The sequence below is a fragment of the Jaculus jaculus genome, chromosome 10 (genome assembly GCF_020740685.1).
Source record: "Jaculus jaculus isolate mJacJac1 chromosome 10, mJacJac1.mat.Y.cur, whole genome shotgun sequence".
NCBI lineage: Eukaryota > Metazoa > Chordata > Mammalia > Rodentia > Dipodidae > Jaculus > Jaculus jaculus.
Genome location: NC_059111.1, coordinates 95,152,600 through 95,167,781, shown reverse-complemented (window position 1 = coordinate 95,167,781; position 15,182 = coordinate 95,152,600). Strand labels below are relative to the sequence as shown.

General features: G+C 41.7%; 1 protein-coding gene across 1 annotated transcript in view; it reads right to left on the bottom strand.

The window, feature by feature from the left end:
- Positions 1-15,182, bottom strand: part of Exoc4 (exocyst complex component 4) — a 771,875-nt gene that overhangs the window by 176,542 nt on the left and 580,151 nt on the right. The gene's annotated exons all lie outside the window — the stretch shown is intronic.

Below are 15,182 nucleotides of genomic sequence, written 5' to 3'. Positions count from 1 at the left end.
GTGGGTTTTGAACTATGTATACCCCTCTTGTCAAAGCAAATCTATCATCATAAAGAAATCCTGTGCCATGGATGTCAGGCAGAGAGAACCTTTGATTATTGCTAACTCCAGTGGGCCTTGACTACTGACCAAGAGTTGACAGGCTTCAAGTCCTTTTAATAGGCCCACGGATTCACTGTTAGCACTGCTCTTACCAGAATGTACCGGTAAAGTCACCTTAAGTGTTCAATTTCAACTTAATTAAAAAGCCCCTCTTTCTACTCAACAGTTCCGCCACTATAGCTTGATTTCAATGGTCTAAGAATTCTTGCCAGTGATACTTCATGACAGCGGTGACATTTACTTATGAAGGGAATGCTAATTAGCGGACGCTCCTTTGAAGATGACCAAAGCCCCAGGAATCTTCCAATGAATGTCACAGGCAGGGTTATCTTTTGGTGGTAGGAATCTTATTGGGTTACACGATACATTTTCAAATAAATGTAAATGTACGTATGTACCTGTAATAAAAGCTTCTTGGCCCAACAGATACGAGAAGGTACTGAAACCTACAGACTTTGACCCATGACACCCTGGCTGCAGCTTCATATTGTAGGGAGAAACACTGCCCTGATTCCCTTAAACTAAGCTAGAACAAGAGTATTATGGGTGATTTCTGGCATGTTTACAGCTGTAAGCACACGTATCTGATCAGAGAGAAAATAGTGACTATAGAATCATCTTCCCTCCATATTCTTTGTCACCCTCAAGGGTATCCCTTCTTTAACTGCTGAGCCATCTCTAGCCGGAGTACTCCCTCTTTCTCCTCTTGTAATTTCCCTGCACTGTTTCTGCCACCTAACTTTTAAAGATATTTTATTTGTTTATTTGAGAGAGAGAGAGGGGGAAAAAAAAGGAAGGAGGGGAAGGGAATGTGCGTACCAGGGCCTCTAGCCATGGTAAACAAACTCCAGACTCATGAACCACTTTGTGCATCGGGCTTATGTGGGTGCTGTGGAACCAAACTAGGTCCTTAGAGTCTGCAGGCAGGCAAGTGCTTTAACCACTGAACCATCTCTCCATCCCTGTAATCTAAATTTCTTTAGACAAGCCCAATGGACTGGCCTTTTTTAAAAAAAGATTATCCCCAAAGCAGTAGTCATGTTTTGCTTGTACTAATAGACTTATACCTTATTTTATTTTAGGTATTTATTTGAGAGTGAGAGAGAAAGAGGCAGAGGGAGAGAGAGAGAGAGAGAGAAACAAAGAATGGGCACACCAGGACCTCCAGCCACTGCAAACGAACTCCAGATGCATGCACCCCCTTGTGCATCTGGCTTATGTGGGTCCTGGAGAGTTCAACCGGGATCCCTTGGCTTTGCAGGCAAACGCCTTAACCATTAAGCAATCTCTTCAGCCCAGACTGGCCTTTTTTTTTTTTTTTTAAATGTGAGAGAATGAAAGCGAGAGAAAGAGAATTGGCACACCAGGGCCTCCAGCCACTGTAATCAAACTCCAGATGCACGTGCCACCTTGTGCATCTGCCTTGTGTGGGACAGGAGAGTTGAACATGGGTCCTTAGGCTTCTCAGGCAAGTGCCTTAACCACTAAGCCATCTCTCCAGCCATCTTATGGAATGGTACTACTCAGATCTCAGATTTATAATTAGTCCCTTTATAAGTGAGCCTTCAATTTAGTTTTGACACTCTCATGTGCTCCAGGCTGACAGGCACTGATGGTGCAGCTGAGGAAAGCTTTGGACTTCCCTTCCTCCTGTCTCCCCTTCCCGAGTGTGGGATCACAGGTGTGTCCTACCACACCCACCTGCATTCTGTGCTGTGTCAGGGCTCAAACCCAGGACTTGGCGCATGCTAAGCAAGCACTGTTAACAACTGAGCTACATCTCCAGCCCCTCCTTAGTGCCTTTTGAAAATTAAGTTCTGAGCCAGGAGTTGTGGCTCACACCGTAAATCTCAGTACTCCAGAGGCTGAGGTAGGAGGGTTGCTGTGAGTTTGAGGCCAGCCTGGGCTACAAGGTAAGTTCCGGGTCAGCCTGGGCTAGAATGAGACCGTGTCCCTGAAAACAAACATATAAAACAAATGTTCTGCATCTCTTTATTATTTATTCCCCATCCCCATGTCCTCTCTATGTGACGGGGAAAGGAGGAGATGGACTATATTCAGTTAAATATTTTGCTTCCAAAGGCATATGCTCAAATATGCTCCATCTTTATTCATTTCCAGTAGCCCCTCCAACTTAGGCTTTTGGGATTCCCCTCATTTTCACATATTTGGAGTATATTATCCCCTCACTATTCTATATTTTGAGCATATTTCCATATACTTACCGATGCTGGTATTTTTCAAAATAATGAACAACTCTCAATTGAGCACTCCAAGAACCCAGTTTTCCAGTTTCCCCACCATGGACAAAAGAGCCTCTCACACAACTTCTGTGCAGATATGCTCCTCCCCACCCTTCATGGCAAGGTTAGAACCTAGCTTTCACTCGTCCTTTACATATGGTCTACACCTCTGCAGCCCTCTCAACTTCAGCAGTAGCTTCTTCTTGTGGCTTTAGTTCTCCTTTCATACACAGTCCCTAGACAATTAGCCTTCTTCCCTTTGAGTCTGGTTACCTTAGAAATACTGTTTTATTTTTTTTTGTTTTGATTCTGTTTTTTAGAGGTAGGGTCTTGCTCTAGCCCAGACTGACCTGGAAATTGGTGACCTCGAACTCATTGCCATCCTTTCCCCTCTGACTGCTGTGTGCTGGGCAGCCTTGTCTTCTTGTCAGACATGACTTACCTAAATTCCCATGACTCCTAACTTATATATCTTAAGTCTTGGTCCGTCATATTCAAAGTTTAACTGGAGACCTCTCCAGGACAGTATTTCAAATTAAAATGAGTGAAAAGGAAATCATTAATTTTCTACCTCTGCCTCTCCCACTGAACACCTGGTACCCCGGTCTGGCCATCCTGTAATCAAGTCAGGAACACAGTCATCTTAATCTCCCACAGTGACTACATCCTGCCACTTCCACCTCTTTAATACCTTATAAATCTGCCATTTCCTATCTAGGTTCACTGCCATTGACTCATATTTAAGCCCTCATCATTTCTCACTTGGACTTGGCAATGGCTTTGTAACTGGGCTTCTTGCCTGGAGTTACAAGACCATGAGAACAACTCAGTACGCTAGTCAAAAGAGTCATATTTCTAAACTACAAATACAATCATGTTACTTCCCATAGACTCCTTGGTGACCCCTAATTCCCTTTAAGACCAAGACCAGAGTCAACAGGGTGTGAACATCCACCTTGCCAGATCTACAGCCCTTTGCTACTGCTTTCCTCCTGCCTCTCTGTTAACTACTTAGGGCCAATCCTCTAGGCATGTTGCTGGTATATCTTATCCAGAATGATTACTGCAATTTTTTAAAATGGGATATATCCTTTCCTGCTCCTCTGTGTTAATCACATCCTTTTGTTTACTTCTGCTTATCTAGCATTACCTTGGCTCCTTCCTTGTTACAGCTGGGGTGCTCTTTATTTTATGTCCTTAACACAAGAAAGTTTCAACCTTGACTGTATAGTAGAATCAACTGGGGGAGCTCTTCAAAAATCTAGATGTGTAGGCCACATCTTAGACCAAGCAAATCATAACCTGGGGTTTAAGAAAGTACATAAACTTTTGGTTTCTCAGAGGTGATCAAAAGTACATCACGGGGTTACACATACCTCTTCCATGCCTCTCTACCCTTAAGGGTCCTGCTATGTCTTTTTATAATTTAGGATCCCAATTTGATGATTGCTATGGGTACCGAGCGGATTTTTTGTTAGTTTTTATGTCTCCAGTGCCTGGTATGATATCTGGTGATTTGGAAAGTATGTAAGAACTGAACAGGAAATAAAAATAAGCCCCTTTCAACTTTAAGAGTCTAGATAACCTATTAAGCTAAGTTACCTTCCTGTTGCATTTCAGATGAGTTAGCAGGTCACTTGGCATTCAACCAAACTGCAGATCATTCTGTACCTCTTTAAATTTACTACAGATAAGAAATAATGAATAATGAATACGATTGTGTCTCCTTAAAAAAAAAATAGAACAGATAAAGGTCCTGACACATAAAAGAAATGAACCAAAGAGCAATTGCTAGCAAGCTTTGCCCTGGTACTCCACTTGATCCTAGGTGGTCTGCTGTGTAGAAAGCCTTCTCAAAGACTCACCTTCTCTGCGAGGAATTTGTGGACCATAGCAGCAGACAATGATTCCTCCTTTGTGAAAGGACACAAACAAAACCTTGCCTTTCACATTGAGCCCCTACCACTCTTGGTACACAATGGGGTAGGCAGACTATGGCCTGTGCATCAAATCTGTCAGCTGCCTTTGTATGTCTTGGAAGCTAAGAAGGGTGCTGGTACTTTTAAATGGTTCACAATGTAAATCCCAGTGTCCATACCTAGAAAGAACTTTATGGCTCAGCTCCTTTTCCAGCCACATTATAGGTCAAATTCTGCCTTGAATAGTTAGAATTCTATGCCTACCTCATTTTTCCAGCACCCCAACTTAAAATTTTTTTTTAAATATATTTATTTGCAAGCAGAGAGATAGCCAGGGCCTCCAGCCACTACAAATTAATTCCAGATACATGGACTGTGTTGTGCATCTGGCTTTATGTGGAAGTGAACCTAAATCATTAGGCTTTGTAGCCAAATGCCTTAATGGCTGAACCATATCTCCAACCTGGGCACCAGAGTCTTTGGGCTAAATGTGACTTTCCCTAGGGCTCAGGAAACCATTTGCACCAGTAGGTATGAGGTGGTATGCAGTGGTTTTTCTTTTTTGGTGGGAGGGTTACAATTTCCTATTTTAACACTTAATGAAATAAGAGGAATATTAGATTCGTTGGGAACTGTGTTAAAGGTACTCATATTATTGACTTCAGTATGGTTTTAAACAGTGCCCTGATTCAAAGATTCAATATTATGTTACTACTTAATATTGATAGATCACATTTTATTAAACAATATTAATTCTAATTAGAACATTACTACATGCTGTTCTCCAACAACAAATACATTAATTCACACTGGAATAAAGATCAACCCAAAGTGCTATTTCAAATATCCTAATCTGAAATACTGGCACTGACTGGGAAATAATTTTGCTGAAGGAATTTTCCATTCAAGCGGCAATTTCCTTTATTAGTTTTTGATTTTGTCATAAACCAGACCATGCGGGCTATAAAATTCTGGGATGTGTCCAAACAGTTTCAAAACAAGACCACCACATTCCCAACAGTTATTCTAAGAGTAGTACGGTTAATCAGCTCTACCAGAGCCATACTAATTAATTCACAGCTTGGTGGGCCACAGACACAGAGCCATCTGTGTGACTGTTTGTCCCTGTTCCTGGAGGGAAGAGGAAGATAGGCGTGCCTCCTGAAACAGGTGAGAAGGCTGCCATGAGCAGGGTCCACCTTTAAGACACTGCTGAGTGGATTTCCTTCAGAAACATCTGGTGGCATCGACTGGCTCTGCTGTGCGTTGCTTGCAAGTGGGAACAGTTGGGAAGTGTGAGTGTGCTTGGTCCCTGGACACAGTTGGGTACCCGAGTCTTTCATTAGGTAAACAACCTGGGGGCAGGTGGGGCTAATTAGATTCAACTGTTTGTTGACAGCCAGGCTGTGAGGCTTACTTTCCCAGACTGTTTTTCAGACATTTCAAAAAGTAAGAGCCAAGTTAGACAAACGAACCCTGGATAAGGCTGGTCCTGATGAAATGGCTCTGCTGGTCCAATTGAGACTGCGAATGACTGGGCCTGAAGCAGTGCTCTGCCAAGTGACCAGGTGCTGATGACGCTCAGGGATGCAAGGAAGACTGAGAATGGCAATGCTGAGGCAACCAACAGGGAGGCGATCCTTAAAGACGATTAGGACCAGAATGCTGAAGATGGTCAGCGAGTTGGATTTGAATGTGTACTTCTATCCAAGAGTCACAACCTTGGCAACATCTGGTAACTCTGGAGATGGTCCACAGGAAACAGTTTAAAGAGAATGGCACAGAAGGAGCGCTTGCCATCTGAGAGTTTGCATAAGGTAACCACTGGGGATAATTTAATCTTTAAAGATGCAAGTTGCTTGTGAAGAGTCAGGACTGTTTGATTTTTTGGTGCTGTTGCTATTGTTGTTTGGCCCAGGCTGACCTGGAACTCACTATGGAGTCTCAGGGTGGCCTTGAACTCACTGCCTCCTGAGTGCTGGGATTAAAGGCATGAGCCACCACGCCCGGCCAGTCTTTGACTTTTAAAAGCCCAAAGAAGGCTGAGCATGGTAGTGCACGCCTTTAATCCCAGCCCTTAGGAGGCTGAAGTGGGAGGATTACTGTGAGTATAAGGCCAGCCTAGGGCTACAGAGTGAGTTCCAGGTCAGCATGGGCTACAGTGAGACCTAATCTAAAATCAAAACAAAACAACAATAACAACAACCAAAAAGCCCCTTCCCGACAAAAGAAAATACCCAAAAAGCCCAAGGAAAAAATATCTTAGCGGCACAGATAGCAGACCAAAACCAATAATGTAACATCTGCTTTAACTGCCATTGTTGAAATTTTTCTTATGACATGTAAATTTAAATAGATCTGTGTTTGACTAGCCTTAGCTCTTTATAAAGAGACAGTAGACTAGGCAGTTCTCCAAAACCTTGCAAGTCTTCCCTCATTGCACTTTAGAACAAAACTCACGTCCTCTGGTCTTAAGACACTTCCTCAGTGGTTCCTTACCCCAGCTTCCCATTGACACCCCTGAAGGGCATCTTAAAAATATACCAACTTCACAGTTGGAAGTGAGGCTCAGCCTGGGAATGGAAGCTTCTACATAGTCCCAGTATGTGACCAGAGACTATCCAGCGACCCTACTCAGCACTCCGTATCTTAGCTTACTCTATTCTACTTGTTCCTTCCTCTGCCTGTGGTATCCCTTCTCTGTCTGCATGAAATTCCTTCTCATCCTCAACTGAGCTCAAACACTCCCCCTCCCCCGGGAGGTCTTTCTGATGCTGCTTCTCACCCAGAAAACTTTTCTTTGAAAAAAAAAAAAACATCAGATAATACAAGGCTGGGTAGATAGCTTACCGCTTAAAGGCACTTGCTTACAAGTCTGCCAGCCTGAATTTGATTCCCCAGCACCCACATAAAGTGGTTCAGGTGTCTAATCTTAATGGGGGTGATGAGCCAGGGGAATCTGGAAGTTTGTGCATCTGCTAGACCGGTCCACTAGCAGCAGGGTGGGTGGGGGGAGAGGGAGGACCATAGCCTGAGGTTGTGCTCGATCTCTGTATGCATCCTGTGTGCCTACACCCATCCTTCACACACACACACACACACAAGTTGTTTTAAAAAGTCAGATCATACTCTTACTTAGAAGTCTATTTTCTATCTTTAGCGTTAGAATGTAAAATCCGTGAAAGCAAGAACTTCTATAGGTGAATCCCCTTAGCCCTTGGTAATCAGCTTTTTTTTTTTTTTAATATTTACTCAAAAATTTCTATAGCTGCACACTTTTACAGAGTACAAAGTGACCCTGTGATTTCTGAACACAATGTAACTAAATCATGTTAACATGTCCACCAGCATGGACACATCAGTTCTGTAGAGAGAACATATGAAAATTAGTCTTAGTGATTCTGAAATATAATTATTTTCTGGATCCACCCGACTGTGCAATACATGTCAGTGGAAAAGAAAGCCTTATTTCTGCATGTTATTAAGGCTCTCTATGGTTTACGATCATCTTTCCCACCAGCCATCTGGTGTCCACTAGTCTCTCCTCTTCTTTGATTCTGATTGGCTTCACAGCACACCTGCCACCGAGGAGGTTTTTCTGTCTGGCTTCTTACAGGCAGCATGGCGCTGTCAGTTCTGTCCATGCTGCGCATGACTCCCTCCCTTGTGCCTACATTTTCTTTATCCATTCCCTTGTTGATGGGCACTTGGCTTGATTCCATAACTTGACTACTGTGCACAGTGTTTCTCTTAACAGGGAAGGCAAGTGTCTTTTTGATTCTGATTTCTAATTTGGGGTGGTAAATATCCAGAATTGTGATTGTTGGGTATGATGAATCTATTGTGTGTGTGTGTGTGTGTGTGTGTGTGTATGTGTGTGTGTGTGTGACTGTGTTTAAATATTTTATTGTCATTTATTTGAGAGAGGGAAAGAGGCAGAGAGAGAGAGAGAGAAAGAAAGAGAAAATGGGTGCACCAGGGCTTCCAGCCACTGTAAACAAACTCCAAACACATGCACCACCTTGTGTATCTGGCTTATGTGGGCACTGGGGAAACGAACCAAGGTCCTTTGGCTTTTCAGACAAGTACCTTAACTGCTAAGCCATCTCTCCATCCCCCCCCCCTTTTTTTTGAGGTATAACCATTTTGAGTTTTCCATATGGCTATACCAGTTTACATTCTCAATAACAGAGTATGAGGGATATTTACTTAAAAAATTATTTTTATTTATTGGACAGAGTGAGAATATGGGTGTGCCAGGGCCTGTAGCCACTACAAACGAACCTCAGAGGCATGCACCACCTTGTGCTTCTGGCTGTACATGGGTCCTGGAGAATCAAACCTGGGTTCTTTGGCTTCGCAGGCAAGCGCCTTAAACACTAAGCCATTTCTCTAGCCCAAAGGATCTTTTATCTTGATAGCCTCACCAATATTTGTTTTCATCTTTTTTTATTAGTGAGTGGGACAGGTGTGGAGTGATACCTTATTACTTTAGCTTTATATTTATTTGATACTTAGTGGTGTGGATCATGTTTCATACACTGCTGGTCATTTGTATGTTTGCTTTTGAGAAATGTCTATTCAGGCCTTTTGTTGTTTCTTAAATGGTGCTTGGATCAAGTCCAATGCCCCACACAAGCTAAGCATGTGATCTACCTATATCCTCAGATTCCTTCCTGGTTCTAATTGGAATTTTTTTTTCTTTGTACAGAGTTGAATTCCTTATGTTTTTGTTACTACTTACAATATATGGTCTGCAAACATTTTCTCCTACTTGATAGACTGTCTCTTCACTGTTTTCTTCCTTCATTTCCTTCCTCTTCCTTCCTTCTTCCCTCCTTTTCCTTCCTTCCTTCCTCCCTCCCTCCCTCTTTCTTTTCTTTTCCCTCCCTGCCTCCCTCCCTCTTTCTTTCTTTCTTTCCTAGATTTTTTTTTTTTGTTTTGTTTTTTTGAGGTAGGGTCTCACTAGCTCAGGCTGACCTGGAATTCACTATGTAGTCTCAGGGTAGACTTGAACTTACAGCAATCCTCCTACCTCTGCCTCCCGAGTGCTGGGATTAAAGGTGTGCACCACCATACTTGGCACTTCACTGTTTTCTGTGGTGTAATCTTTTGAACTTGATGTATTCCTATTTGTATACTTTTGTTTTCATTGTCTTTTTACTATTTTCTTCTTGTAGTTCTATAGTTTCAGGTCTCATATGTTCTTTTATTCATTTGGACTTGATTTTTATACATGGTGTGAGATGAGATGAAGCTCATTCTATCTATCTATCATCTATTTACCTACTTATATATCATCTTTTTTTTTTCTGAGGTAGGGTCTTGCTTTAATCCAGGCTGACATAGAATTCACTATATAGTCCCAGGCAAACCTCAAACTCACAGCAATCCTTCTACCTCTGCCTCTCGAGTGCTGGGATTAAAGGTGTGTGCCACCATGCCTGGCTTTATCTATTATCTATCTATTTATCAATCAATAAATCATCTATCATCATCTGTCTGTCTATCATTCACCCATATGTCCAGTTTTCCTCATGTCATTATTGAAGACACTGTCCTTTTCCAATATGAATTCTTGACCCTTTTAAAGGATGGGGAAGAGTGCTATTGAATATTGTCTTTTGGACATAAAGTGGCCATCACATTCATGACACCCCATTAGTTGTTACCTGTACAATATTTGACCCATCAGCAAGTTGTCATGGATGATAGTGGAGGGCAAAACACAAAAGATATCAAAATAGCAGAGGGGATGCTAGAGAGATTGTTTGGTGGTTAAGGCACTTGCCTGCAAACCTAAGGACCTGAGTTTGACTCACTAGTACCCAGATAATGCCATATTTACAACGTGACGCATGTGCCTGGAGTTCATTTGCAGTGGCTAGAGGCCATGGTGTCCCCATTGTCTCTCTTTCTATCTGCCTCTTTCTATATTTCTATCTCTTAAATAAATAAATAAAATAAATAAAACATTTTTAAAAATAGCAGAGGGACTAATTAGTTAAGAAGGTGTTCAGTGAGAGGAGTTTGTGGAAGGGAGAAAATAAAGTAATGGGAGGGGATTAAAGATCAAAATATATTATGTACATGCATGAAAATTTTCAGTAAAAAGCTTGAAAAAAATCAACTAAATATACATGTATGAGTTCATTTCTTGGATCTCAATTCTATTACAAATGCTGAAGAGTCTATTTTTATGCTAGTACCATGCTGTTTTAATTATTATCTCTTTATAGCATAGATTGAAATCAGGTAGTTTGATGGTTATGGCTTTGTTCTATTTGCTCATGACTACCTTGGATAATTTGGGATTTTTTTGTGGTTCCATATGAATTTTAGGATTGCTTATTCTATTTTTGTAACAAATGACATTAGAAGTTTGATAGCCATCACACTGAATCTGCAGATGTCTTTGGACAGGATAGACCGCTTCACAATCTAAATTTGTTCTTCCAGTTCATGAACATGGTTATTATCCTACTTATTTCTGCCCTACAAATTCTTTCATTAATGTTTTGTAGAGTTCAGTACACAGGTCTTTCATCTTTTTGGTTAAATTTATTCCTAAGTATTTGTATAATCTTTATAAATGGGAATGTTCTCTTGATTTCTGTTTCATGCTCATGATGTTTCATTGTATATAGAAATGTGATTGATTCTTATAAACTGCAATCTTACTATAGTCTTTTAGTAATCCTAATAGGCTTTTATGGTAGAATCTTTACCATTCTATAATCTGTTTGTCATCTATTATTTATTTGTTTAATTGATATGTCATATACAGATAGCAACAATTTTACTTCTTCCTTTCAAATATGAATGTTTTTTATTTCTTTCTTTTGTTTAATTGTCCATCAAGGACTCCCAATACTATGTTCAATAGAAATGGAGGGGAGAGGGCATCCTTGTCTAATCCCAGATTTTAGAGGAGTTTCAGTTTTCACCATCACAACTCATGTCAGCTGAGGGCTCACATATGTCTTTTATTCCCTCTACAGCTCATTTATTATGTTTTTATCATGAAAGGATATTGAATTTGTCAAATGTTTCCCTGCATCTAATGAGATGATCATATGGTTTTTGTCCCTCACTTTGTTAGCGAGATGGATCCATCACATTTATTGATTTGTGACTGATGATAGATCTTTGCGTTCCAAGGGTAAATCCTGCTTGATCACAGTGAATGATCTTTTTAATGTGTTGCTGAATTTGATTTGCTAGTATTTTGTTGAAAAGTTTTGCATCTGTTCATCAAGCAAATTGGCCAGCAGTTGTCTTTTCTTATAATGCTCTTGACTAAGTTTAGTGCCAGGGCTCAATAATTGTTGAACACATAAAGTAACAGATTGAATGATGGAACGATACAATTACAGCATAAACACCAGGGACATAACAGAAGGCATAAAAAGATCTTTTCTGTGACATTAGCGAATATCAACATTGTTATCAATGAATTGTTTTTAGAGAAGAAGAAATACCACAAAGAACAGCCATGATAAATAATCATATCTGCTGACATTTAGTATTTATCACATCTAAACATTATTGGTGCTTTACATATATTAACTCTTGACACAACAGTCCTGCATGGGAGATACTATCATCATTCCCATTTGATAGATGAAATACCCAGGCACAAAGGTTAGTGAACTTAGCTTTGGTCAGCTGGCTGGGGAGGTCAGACCTGAACTGGGCTCCCACCTGCTCTTCTGGCACTTGGCCTTCTGGTTACCGTTCTCAATCTCTCTCTCTCTCTCTCACCACCTGAAACATTTTCCAGGCTTCCTATAACTTCTATAATTCCATTGCCTCTTATTTGGGCTTTAAAGTCAGACATCGCTTTTAATGCACACACTACAACTTCCACTCTGTGACCTTGCCACATTATTAACCTTTCTGAACCTCTGTTTTCTCATCTGTAAGGTAAGGAGAAACCAATTTAACAGAATCGTTGTGACTGACTAGATAAGCTAATGACTTATAAAGTCCTCTGCACAGTGACTGTGTGCTTAGCAAGTGTTTATTTCCACTCCAGCCCAGCTCCTTATTACTGTGCATTGAGGTTACTGCAATAGACTCCTATCTGATCACGGCAGGCTGAGTCGGGTGAGAGAAATGATCACTGGCTGCCTGCGATGGAATTGGTAGCACACATAGTTAGGGAGAAACACCTATTTGGGGTCAGGAGAGCAGCAGATATGAAAAGTAAAGTGGTTTGCCCAATCAATAAACATGAGTACCCGAGCTATGTGGAGATACCATGCTAGTTATAGAGATAATTATGTGCAAAAAGTCATGGTAATGCTTTTCTAGAAGCTGAGTTCAGATAACAATTTCTAACCAGTAAGGTTCATGAGAACCACATAGGGAACTTGCCTGGGCCTATGTCTCCATGGATTTAATGTGGGAAATACAATACGTCTTAATATTTCTACTAATAGGACTGAAGAGATGGTTTGCTTGCAAAGTCTAGGGACCCAGGTTCAATTCCCCAGGACCCACGTAAGCCAGATGCACAAAGCAACACACACATCTGGAGTTCTTATGCAGTGGTTGGAGGCACCCATTCTCTTAGTTTCTGTCTGTATCTCTCTGGTTGTAAATAAATAAGTAAAATATTGAAAAAAATGGTTAAAAACATTTCCCCTAATAACTTTAATGTAATTCCAGAGTTGTAAAATAGTGTTTTGGAGAGAGAAAGACATGTATACTAAGTGATCAAACAATACATACAAAACTGTAAACAGCCTCACTGTGCAGTGGGATAAATGTTACAAAAATGCATGGCTGAAGCTCCCTTGTTGAATGCCTTCTATGAAGCAGATATTCAGTACTTAGTAAAGCTGGGTATATACTAGTGCTAGGTGAGTCAAGAAGGTGGGGGGAAAGGTTTTAGTTTAAGCTTGTGTGGGGGCTTGCAGAAGCTCCTGTGGCATATGACTTGTTTTTTCTCATGATCAAAGTTAGGTTGGCAAAGGCTGTAAGGCAAGCTCAACTTGGTTTCTTAGTCCCGCAGGACAGTAGCTTTTAGTTACACAGGAAACATGAGGGTGAGTTTCTGTGTTAGCGCAATGGGGCCCGAGAGATGCCACTTGGATCATGTCCTCCTCCTTATCAAAACCTGTTTTGCACAACATGGGAAATTTTCACAGCTTCCCTTTCCTGCTCATTCCTACCCAACCATGCTACCTGTGCTTGTCACCGTTTCTCAACAACACTCTTCCATGTGTCACAACTGGTCCCTGCTGCCCACTGCTGAACTATATTGCTGCTTATCCTATTCTGTCCAGCAGCAATATCCTTACTCAGCTAACAAGTCTACCTAGTAGCCCAGCCCAAGGCCACACCTATTTGCTGCCATCATCGATTTCGAGCATGTTTCCTCGGGTCTCTGGTACACTGGGGATCAAATCCAGGGCCTTGTTCATGCTAGACAAGAACTGTACTGCTCTGCCACCAAGCCTTATCCCTAGCTGGCAAGGTTATCCTATGGTACTCTTCCTTCGGGCTCCAGCATGACTTCTAGTTCCTTCGTGAAGAAGTGGCAGAAAACAATAGGTGAGCCCTGAGGTAGTTACAGCTTCCTCTCAGGTGGCACGTTGTGTTCTCTATTGGTTGAGTCTCTAAGGGTACAGATGAGGTTTTATTTGCATTCTCTACCGGGTGCAATGTTTTAGTGGTTTATGTGTGGGGGTGTGTTCAGTGCCAGCACCTGAAAGAAAAAAAGAATGGACAGATGCAAAATTAGAACTGATAGAATTTTCAGGAAACTGCGATTTCCGGTGATTAAATTTTTCTTTGGGAACACATGAGCTGCTGGTTGTATTTCTGAGCCAAGAGGACAAAGAAGGGCAGAGAAGAAACATTTGGACTCAAGTTGCAAAGTACAGGCCCAACTTCCTGATTGGAATGGACAGCTGAGTTTTCCTTGCCCCTCCAAGGGGTGTGACTCATTAAGAAAAAAAGACTTCTAGCTCTCATTTTCCTTTAGGAAACATCTGTATGCAAACCATGTCCCATGACATCATTACATGGCCTCGCCTGGCTCTCCAGGGTGTGGGGCTCACAGGAAGGCGGAAAGCATCTGACCTTTCCCCCAGCTCGGTAAACTTCTAGCAGCTGCTCAGTTAGTTCTCCTGGAAAACTCAGCCAACCCGCTGATTCTCAGCAGAGGGCATTGTGGGCTTGGGGATTTGATGGCTGCTGTGATAGAGAGCTGCTGAGAATCAGTGGGAGAAAAATCAGATTGCATGTTCTCTTGCTCCCTCCCACCCTCTCCAGTGTTACCTCATTTTGGATCATTTGAATTGTATATGGATTTCTATTTAAGCCAGGCATTTGCTGGCAGCAAAACTGGAACATTTCCTGTGTTTCCTTTCACTGTAATCAGGGTTTGGCTGTCCAAATTAGGACTGCCCTAATTACTCCTCAGCAGGTGCCAGTCGGGGGAGGGCAACAGGCAGGAAGAGAGGAAGTAAGGACACTTCGCATCTTCAGACTCATGGAAAAAGGAACTACGTTTTTCCTAAACCTGAACATGATTAAGTAAGAGGCCACATGCACCATGGGGTCGAATGCTGTGCTGCCCGCACACATGTGACTGGGTATGACCACGCAACAAGCATCACGATGATTCTTTCTTTTATTTGCCTACAATGCACAGAATTGCTTTTCCTGACCTGGAGATGAACTGAAGCCAGACTTACAGTTTGGCAGCCACAGTAGATCACTCCCCTTATGTAGAACAATATGGGAAACAAGAAGTCAATATGATTCTGGAGACTTCAGCCTGGGGGAGAATGGCCAAGGTGGCTCAGATTCTTAGGAGGAAAAATCAAGATAGTCTTGACCAAAATAAGCCAACAGCCTGAAACACTGTTCTAAGGTTGACACAAGTTTTCTATTAAATGAGAGG